The sequence below is a fragment of the Otolemur garnettii genome, unplaced genomic scaffold, assembly GCF_000181295.1.
Source record: "Otolemur garnettii isolate 467f Iridium unplaced genomic scaffold, OtoGar3 scaffold00082, whole genome shotgun sequence".
Taxonomy (NCBI): Eukaryota; Metazoa; Chordata; class Mammalia; order Primates; family Galagidae; genus Otolemur; species Otolemur garnettii.
Window position 1 is genome coordinate 3567778 of NW_003852477.1, and position 9744 is coordinate 3577521.

The 9744-nt window shown below is 43.8% G+C and overlaps 1 protein-coding gene across 1 annotated transcript in view; it reads left to right on the forward strand.

Moving 5' to 3' along the window:
* The window catches only part of TRAK1 (trafficking kinesin protein 1), a 194890-nt gene that overhangs the window by 52619 nt on the left and 132527 nt on the right, over nt 1-9744 (forward strand). The window lies entirely within an intron of this gene.

Genomic DNA, 9744 nt, shown 5'->3' on the forward strand with positions numbered 1-9744 from the left:
GTGTGGCAAAGTGCTTGTGAGAGCCTGTCGTGAGCTGTGAGCTGTGTGGTGAGTGTCCTGCCAGGCCGGTGGCGGCTTCCTGATGGCTTGCTCTTGCATCGACTTGGCACCGTTGCTGGAAACCTGCACTCATCTCCTCCTCATCTCCCAGCTGTTCAGCTTTTACATGATATTTCTCATCACGCAGCCACTAGTCCATTTATTTAAAGTGCTGGCCTGGACTGGTGAGAGGTCAAAGAAGGCAGGAGAGTGGTGAGAGGACGTCAAGGAGGAGCAGACCTCTGCAGGGTTGCCTACCAGCTGCCAACCACCCAACGTGGCCCCGCGGGTCAGACCCCATCTTTGGGCGGACTGGGATGTGCATGTTTCTTGTAAGGACTGCAGCAGTCTCCATGTGTCTTTGCTTTGAGTTCCTTTGCTCTAGTGTGGCAAGAAGGTTGTTTTAATTAAGAGACAGTGGACAGATAGAGGAGAATGGCTAGTAGTCAAGGACCACATGGAATGTCTGAGTCTCCACTGGACTCTGAGGTCTTTTAAGCATAGTATTGTACAGGCTGTAATAGATGGAGGAGCACCTTCGTGGCCTTTCAAAGCCAGGCTTAAATCCTAGACAAGTTATTCAGTGTAAAAGTGGGTGCTGATATTACATATAGGTTGTAAACCTTGAACAAGATGACACATGTGAATTTCTAAGCAGAGTGCCACACCCATGGCTCCTTTTACTATTACAGGAGTGCTGGAGCCATCTACACTTTAAAAGAGCACATGTTGGCATGTTGGTCTTCTCACCTTCGAATCAGGAAGTAGGTTGCTCAGAGAAGTAGCTCTAAGATGGTCAGAGAATGGGGAGATTCCAGTCCTGGTTGCTCCAGGGCCCTTCAGAGTGAGGTGAAATCCAAGGTCCTGGGGTTCCCACTCTGATTTCAAATGACTATTTTCCTTCAGGACCAGACATAGCCTAAAAATTAGCTGGCCTTCCCACACGATTGTGTGACAGGGGTGTCTAACCTTTTATTTTCTCTGCCATACATTGGAAAAAGAGTTGTCTTGGGCCACACATTAAATACACAAGCACTAACAAAAGCTGACGAACAAAAAAAGGTCTGTGCATAATATTCATGACATTCAACACCACAGATACACAAAATAGCCCTCAGCTAATCCACACATGGCCCATGGAGCATGGGTTGGACATCCCTGGCACTAAAACATACCTTCGGGCGGCGCCTGTGACTCAGTGGATAGGGCGCCGGCCCCATATACCCAGGGTGGCAGGTTCAAACCCAGCCTTGGCCTAACTGCAACAAAAAAATAGCCGAGCATTGTGGCAGGTTCCTGTAGTCCCAGCTACTTGGGAGGCTGAGGCAAGAGTCTAAGCCCAGGAGATGGAGGTTGCTGTGAACTGTGTGACGCCGTGGCACTCTACTGAGGGCGATAAAGTGAGATTCTGTCTCTACAAAAAAAAAAAAAAAAAGAGTAAATATTAAGTTTAAAGGAAAAAAATAAAAAAATAAAACATGACTTGGTTGCATGTTCATCAGCTAAATGCTTATGATCCCTAGGTGACTCTCAGACTTTTGATCCAGGCTCAGGCTCCCCATCCTAGGCCTGGCAGGCCACCTACTTTCATTGTATCTACTTCCAGCAACTTGACAAGTGGGTGATGGTACCTACGTTTTGTAGACAAGAGAAATCTCAGAACCTGACCAAAGGCTGCTGACTGTAGGTGGTCAGTGCTTCAATGCTTTGAAGAAGGCCCAGATGTCCTGAAGCAGGATACCCTGCAGCCCATACTGCATGTGTCATCACTTTGAATAGAATGAGTTGGGACTAAACCCAGGCCTGTCTGGTCCTTAGTGTCAGATCTAAATTATCTTTGTCTTGGGCCAGAAGGATCTCAGTGGCTTCCAGGTGACTCTGATTTGCCTTCTCACTATGCTTGGGGCCGCAAGGGGACAACCAAGGCAGACTGTGCCTTCAGAAGCAAAGGTCTTTCTGGGAGGCAAAATTCTAAACTCATCCCTTGAAGATCGCCACTCAATGGTGCTGACCTCGACACTGCTGTGAAGGGACTTTGCAGATGGAGTTAGGACTATTAACCACATGACCTTAAGATAGGGAGATTATCCTGGATGATCTGAATGGGCTCAGGGTAATAGCATGAGCCCTTACAAACAGTAAAGGAAGGCAGAAGGGGACGTCATGAGATTTCAGGTATAAGAAGGATTTGACACGCCATTGCTGGCTCTGAGACGTGGGGGTCACGTGCAGGGCTTGGAGAGGGGCCTGCAGGAGCTCATGGGAAGCATGAGAAGGAACATGGGCAGCCTCTCAGAACAAAAACCAGCCCCAAATGACAGCAGGAAGTTAGTCCTATAACTGCAAGGACCTGAATTTGACCAACAGCCTGATTAGGTGTGGATACTAGTTCTTTCCCAGAGCCTTCAGTAATGGACTCATCCCTGCCAACACCCTGATAGGAGCTTGGTGAGACCCATGATAGATTTCTAACCAGTGATAGTAGGATTCGATAAGTAGGCGTTATCTCAAACCAGTGAATTTGTGGTAATTTGTCACAGCAGCAGGACAAGACTAACTTGATCCTGGTGAACAGTCTGTTCTTTCTTAAATACTTCTGCTGTACTAAGATGTGTTTGTACAGAATTGCTGAATAAAATCACAGTCCTGGGACTATCTGGTGCCCCTGCCCAGAAAGGGGACACCTTGAAGTTCCAGCACCTGGCTGGCCACCGAAGGGGTCACCCAGGATTGGCCTTTCCCCCTGGAGCTTCTGAGTCTGGTTTTCTCCTTACAGCCTCTGAGTTTGTCCTGGAGGAAGCTCCCTTTTACTCCTTGTGAAATAGGTGATTTCTTTCTAATTTTTTTTTTAAATTTCTGATTAATATGGTACACACCATTAGGCCACATTGTTTGCAGTTTTTGTCCAGGGCCGGGTTTGAACCTGCCACCTATGGTGTATGGGGCTGGCACCCTACTCTTTGAGCCACAGGTGCCACCCACATTGCTTGCATTTGTAAGGTAAAGTTAAGTTGTAGCTATATCCCTCCCGCAGAAGTGTGTCATGCACCTGCCCATTGTTCCCTCTAGGAAGGAACCTGCCAACCTTCCCCCTCAAGCAATCTACCTGCCTCAGCCTTCCAGAGTACTAGGGTTACAGGTGTGAGTCATCACACCCAGCCTCTGTCTTTCAGTTCTTGTGATACTTTACTCAGCAGAGTGTTCTCTAGGTTGTACCAAAGGATACAAAATTCCCATCTTTTTTATGGTTTAATAGTATTTCATGGTATGTACATACCATAGTTTATAAATCCATTCATGAGACAGAGGGCACTTGGGTTGTTTCCCCATTTGAGTGCCAATGTCCTTATGGTAAAATGATTTTTATTCTTTTGGATAGATGCCTAGTAATGCGATTGCAGGATCCAATGAAAGGTCCACTTTTAGTTCTTCAAGGACTCTCCATGCTTTTTTCCAAAAAGGCTGAACTAGTTTGCACTCCCACCAACAGTGCAGGAGTGTTCCCCTCTCTCTGCATCCATGGCAGCATTGTTGTTTTGGGACTTTGGTTTGTTTTTTTTTTTGAGACAGAGCCTCAAGCTATCCCCCTGGGTAGAGTGCCTAGCATCACAGCTCACAGCAACCTCCAACTCCTGCGCTCAAGCAAGTCTCCTGCCTCAGCCTCCCAAGTAGCTGGGACCAAGTGCTTGCCACAACGCCCGGCTATTTTTTGGTTGCAGCTGTCGTTGTCGTTTGGTGGGCCTGGGCTGGATTCGAACCTGCCACCTTAGGTGTATGTGGCTGGTGCCTTAGCCACTTGAGCCACAGGTGCCGAGCCTGTTTTGAGACTTTGTAATACGTGATTCATTGTTCACAAAGGGCAGCTCTGTCTGCTCATGACTACTTGGATTTCCTGTCAGAAGTCACCTCTATGTGGAGGACAACAGTTTTATGATTGTAGCATCAGGGAGTGTGGAGAAGGGCCAACCAGATGCATAAGCCCTCCTGTGATTGATTCCCCCTGCTCTTGTGCTGTTCCTGCAGGGTGTGGCTGGAAGGCAGCCTGTTTATGCTGTTCAGTCCTTACTTTGTCCAGATGAGGGGTCTGAGGCCCAGGGACATGACACCATCTCCCCAGTGCACACAGCTCTTTGGATTTTAGTTTAGATTCTGAGCCACAAAGATCACATGTTGGTTGGGGAGTAAGTCTTAGGAACTTGTACAGGTATACTTTGTCAGCAAATTTAAGTTCAGCAACAAACTGAAATAAACTTGAGAATTACTCTTTGACAGTGTGGGATTTGGAATCATTGACTACTGAGTTAAGAAGAGTGAGGCAGCAGACCTGGGCCAAGTGCCCCAGGCTCAGCTCAACTGCAAAGCTGCCTCTGTGTATACTTTCTCCTATTTCTTTTTCTGGCACCTCTTTTCCTGAAAAATTGACCAGGTTGCAGAATTTCTCACTCCTCTGCTAAGAAAAATCCTGCCTTCCTGCAGACTCCCTCGGCAGAATTCAGTAAATGAAACAGAGGCGCTTTCATCTCTCAGGGCATCCACCCTCACTTTTCTTAAGCCTTGTTTGTTTCCTCTGCCTGAAAGAAGCCTTTTGCTTGGTGTGCCAGGGTTTGCTGGAGCCAGAGCGCATTGAGGGTGGCAATTGCTTTGTTCCTGAGCTCCCTATGAAGACTCAGAGATGTGTGTGTACTTTGGGTGAAGTTAGGTGCATTGGGGGAGTGGTATTACTCCTTCTTCCATAATTCCTGGGTCTCCCCAGAGGGAACATGTGACTCTTCATGTTAGAAACTGGATTGGGAGTCTTGCAAACCAGCATTTGAGGCCGGGTGCAATGGCTCATGCCTGTAATCCCAGCACTCTGGAAGGCTGAAGTTGGTGGATTGCCTGAGCTCGGGAGTTCAGACTAGACTAGACTAGACTGAGCAAGGGAGTGAGACCCGGTCTCTAAAAATAGCCAGGCATTGTGGCATGCACCTGTAGTTCCAGCAACTTGGGAGGCTGAGACGAGAGAATCGCTGGAGCGAGTTTGAGGTTGCTGTGAGCTATGATGTCATAGCACTCTATGGAGGGCAACAAAGTGAGACTCTGTCTCAAAAACAAACAAACAAAAAAAGAAAACCAGCATTTGAGTGGTATATAAGTGAGGCTTTCTGGTCTACATATGCTTGACCATTAAATTATATTTCGTGTATATTGGTTTGTATTGAAAAGGATGACATTGGGTTAAATTGGGGCCATCCAAGGAGCCTGTGGGGTTTAGTTTGCAGGAGAATATTTCAGGAGGTCTTCCATTGATTTCCCTTAGTCTTCAAGGTTAACAGTATAAATTTAGAAGTTTAGACCTTTTGGTTACTATATAGACCACAGAACTACAGCTTTAAATCTTCAGGGGATCTGCAGAGTCATTTGGACCAAACCCCTTATATTTCATTAATTATTGTTTAACCAGGGCCAGTCCATGCTTTCAAGGAGCTCATGGTTTTGTGGGAGAAATGAGCCCAGGTAAGCAGTGATGGATGGACAAGGCGTGAAGGTTGTGTCAAGAATAGAGAGGCTTCCCCCAACGTGCACCCCATGAAATAAATGCCACAGGAAATAGATGTCTGGAGAAAGGTAAATTAGTTTTTGGAAATGTTAACATCTGAGTATTGTGTTAGAACCAAGAAAGGTGCCTGATTCTGAGAATCTGGAAATTATAATGTCAGTGGGTTATGATTATTTTGAGAACTTAATGTGTACCAGGCATGAATGTAAGTGGCTTGTATGGATACAGAATGCCGTAGTTTGGATGTGCGGTAGTAACTTTTTCTGTCTACAAAAATGAGGGGCATTTCTCACTTGATTTTAATAAGTGTGAAAGATTACTCTTTCACTTCAAGAGGGCCTCTCAAGCTTTTGAACAGCTCTGTCAGTTACTGGGCATGTAAAGTGTTCCTTAGACTTCAGAACTGTTGCTTGTGTTCTTGTTTAAGGCTTGATGAACATTTGCTAAGTCTCCAAATTTTGTTATTTTAGAAAGTGCTTATACTTGAAATATTTATTTTATAGTTATTTATTTTATAGTAGTATGTTTTGGGATAAGTATATGACAGCTATAAATTGAAACAAAGAGGCTAGGAGGAAAAACGGTAGAAATTTAGGGCTAGTGATCAGATTTAGACCATCTCCCTCAGTTTACAGACACTGAGAGCGGAAGTTTAAGTCTTCAGGAACCTTTACATTTCAGAACCCTTGTTTAAAAAAACACACACATAGCACTTTGATTTGAAGGAAACTGTCTTCATTTTTGGAAGAACACTTGTGTTTTGTAGAGGGAGAAAGTATTTCAAACTTCTGTGTAAGGATCGTATAGAACGCACCTAAGTACTACAGGTTAAAGAACGTTTAATGCATTTTTAGAAGCCTTTGAAGTCTACACGCAACTTCTACTGTTGGGCATCTTTCCGTGTTGACAAATTCATACCTGTTCTGAACTTTTTTTTTCATGGTGGCATAGGCGACTTCTCTGGCTGCACCACGATTAATGACTCAGTCCTCTCCTGTTGCAGGTTAGCTAGTTTGTAGCTTTTCACTTTGATAAACATCTCTGACCTGCGCACACAGACCAAAGAGCCACATCCATTTCGTCAGGTTCTCCTTCTGAATTTGTGCTCCTCACCCTAGCCCAGTAGCGCACAAAACTGTGAGTTTCCTAAGACCATTGCCAGTGAACACTATTATAATTTTGTAGTCTTCGCTGATCTGGTAAGAGATTTTAAAAATCAACTATTTTAAGGTTCCTTCACACATTCTGTGTGTGTGTGTGTGTGTGTGTGTGTGTGTTTTGGCAGGGGGAGGGAGTTTTTACATCCATCCTTTGCCCATTTTTCTTTGAGACTGATTTAGATTTGTAAATCATGTACATTATTTAGACTTTGATTTTTTTTTTTTTTGTAAATTAAGCAGGCCCAGGCAAGTTTTGTACCTGACGGCTCCATTCACTGAGCAACAGAGCCCAGCCTAGACTTTGATTTTAATCAAAATCTAATTCTGGTTTAATTTCACTGATTTTTTTACTTTATCATGTCTTCCTCAACCTTTATGTCCTTTTTTCTGTCTTTTTTTCTTTTTCACCTTTAAGTTCTTTATGTCAACCTGATAGTGAGAGCCCATGAGGTGTGGTGAGCCTACTTGGAGCCCCTCATATCTGACAATATTGTTTGAATATGTTTTCATATTCTAATAACTTACTTGGCTGTCAAAGTCTTACATGACTGTTTTTCACTTAAATTTTTAAGAAACCTATTTCACTGGCCATTGGCGTGGCATATAAAGATAGGAAGCCCCTTTTTATCTGTAATCTTCGTGTTTGTTAGATTTTTATATTTGGAATTTAAAATTTTTACTTGATTATATTTAGGAGTTTTTTTTTTCATTAATTTTGTCTGAGCTCTAGTGTAGAACCTTTTGATGTAAAGGTGTAAGTCTTTGGCTCTAGAAGATGATTTAAAAATTAATGTTTTTATGTACTTTGTTCTTTTTCATCTTAGACTTTTATTGGCTTTTCTGGGACTCGCATCAGTGTGCCTTTTTTATCTTCTTAGTTTAGGGATGACGTTTTAGGCTAATTCAGTGTCTGCATTCATGAATCTATTCTCACCAGTTTATTGAACTATACATACAAAAAAAGTGCATAGTTTAGAAGAATGCAGCTTTCTGGATTTTTGTGCACTGATTGTAGTTACGCCAGTATGCAGACCAAGAATCAGAACTTCAGCAGCCCGTAGAGGCCTCCTTGGGCTGTGGCGGTGCCCAGCTTTCTTTAAATTCTCATCCTGCAAATTTCCATCCTGGCTCCTTGATTACTACTGAGAACTTTTAGGGGTCTTCTAGTCCACCACCCTCATGCCTCTGATGCCTGGAATGTTTTGGGGTTCTGCTTGGGAATTTTTGTTCCATTTGTCTGCCTTGGAGTCACTGACTAGATACAACAATCCAGTTTTGTCTTGCAGAAATTCCTAAAGGTTCCAATCTTCTCATGTTACATTTCCTTTTCACCAGGGATACACAGGCTCCCATCCACCCACTTCCCATTTTTATATTTATTTGCCTGTTTTAATGAGGGCAGGAAGTTTATCACTTGGGCTGAGTTCATTTATACAGACCAAGTATCCCAAATCTGAAAATCTGAAATCCAGAAACTTACTGGAGAACTTCACATTTCAGATTTTTAGATTAGGGATGTTCAATTGGTAAGTCTAATGCAAATATTCCAAAATCTCAATTTTGAAACACTCCTGGTCCCAAGCATTTCAGATAAGGGATGCTCAACCTGTAGTAGGAACTCTTGGTATATTTTGGTAAATAAACTCTTGCTGAGGAAAAATGCCACAGATTCAGGGCTGTAGTTTTTTTTTCAGAACTGACTGTATACCGTGTTGGGTATAATGTCTGCTAACTTCACAATGAACTAGAATGCATTATTTGTTAGAGCAGTGGTTCTCAAACCCTTTTTTTGCTTTCTCTTTTTGGTCTCCGGACCCCTCAGTTATTGAGCATCCAAAAAAGCTTTTGTGTATGTGGTTACATTGATTCACATATATCATGTTAGAAATCAAAGCATGAGGTCTTAAACTGCAAAGATACCAAAGCACAAATTCTATTAATTAGCCTTTGGAGAAGTGGCATCATTCTACATCATGTAATCTCTAGAAAATTCCACCGCACCTCAGTGAAACAATGAGGGTTAAAGTGTCTTAGTTTGGACTTTGTGGACCCTTTGTGCCCATCTTGGGGAACCACACTTAGAGATGTCTTGTGCTAAAGGATATTTTGTAAGTTCATTGAGCTCCTGTTTGACATGTTGCGTGTGTGTGTGTGTGTGTACACGTGCAGATATGTGTGTGGAGATGGTGGGCGGGGAGGGGAGGCAGCAGTGATGTCCTGAAACGTGTGGGGAAATCACCTCCATGTGGGTTTGCTATTGCTGGGCAGAGTGCTGTTCTCAACAGCCAGTGTCAATGCACCATCCCTTTTTCAGCAGTTTTTTTTTTTGAGACCGAACCTCAAGCTGTCACCCTGGGTGGAGTGCCGTGGCATCACAGCTCACAGCAACCTCCGACTCCTGGGCTCAAGCGATTCTCCTGCCTCTGCCTCCCAAGTAGCTGGGACTGTAGGTGCCTGCTGGAACACTTGGCTATTTTTTTTTTTCGTTGCAGCTATCGTTATTTGGTGGCCCTGGGCTGGATTCAAACCCACCATCTCAGGTGTATATGGCTGGCGCCTTAGCCGCTTGAGCCACAGGCACCGAGCCTCCAGCAGTCATTTTTAATCCCAGTCAGATATTAAATGAGGGGCTGTCTCTGTAGTTTTCATCACAGCATTGTAGGAGTCCCCTAATTTTTTGCCGTAGTTTGAGGTAGAGGCACCCGTTAAAGTTCTTAGAGAGTTGAGAAAATATCACAGTTTGAAGAATTTGAGAGAAACATCACATCTTATGTGATTCAATATACAAATAAGACATTTGCGTATATAAACCCTGTAGGTACACCTCAGTTTTTGTCTTCCCTGGAATGTCAGCACACAGCTGTTCTCACACATGATGTCATTGCCAGGCCTCCTGGATGTCCTTATTTCAGGTTAAGCATCATCATTCTAGCATTGGTCCAGTTAATGTTTTGCACAGACCTGCTTCAGGGCATGTTTCAATAAGAAAGTGAAGCCACTTGCTCC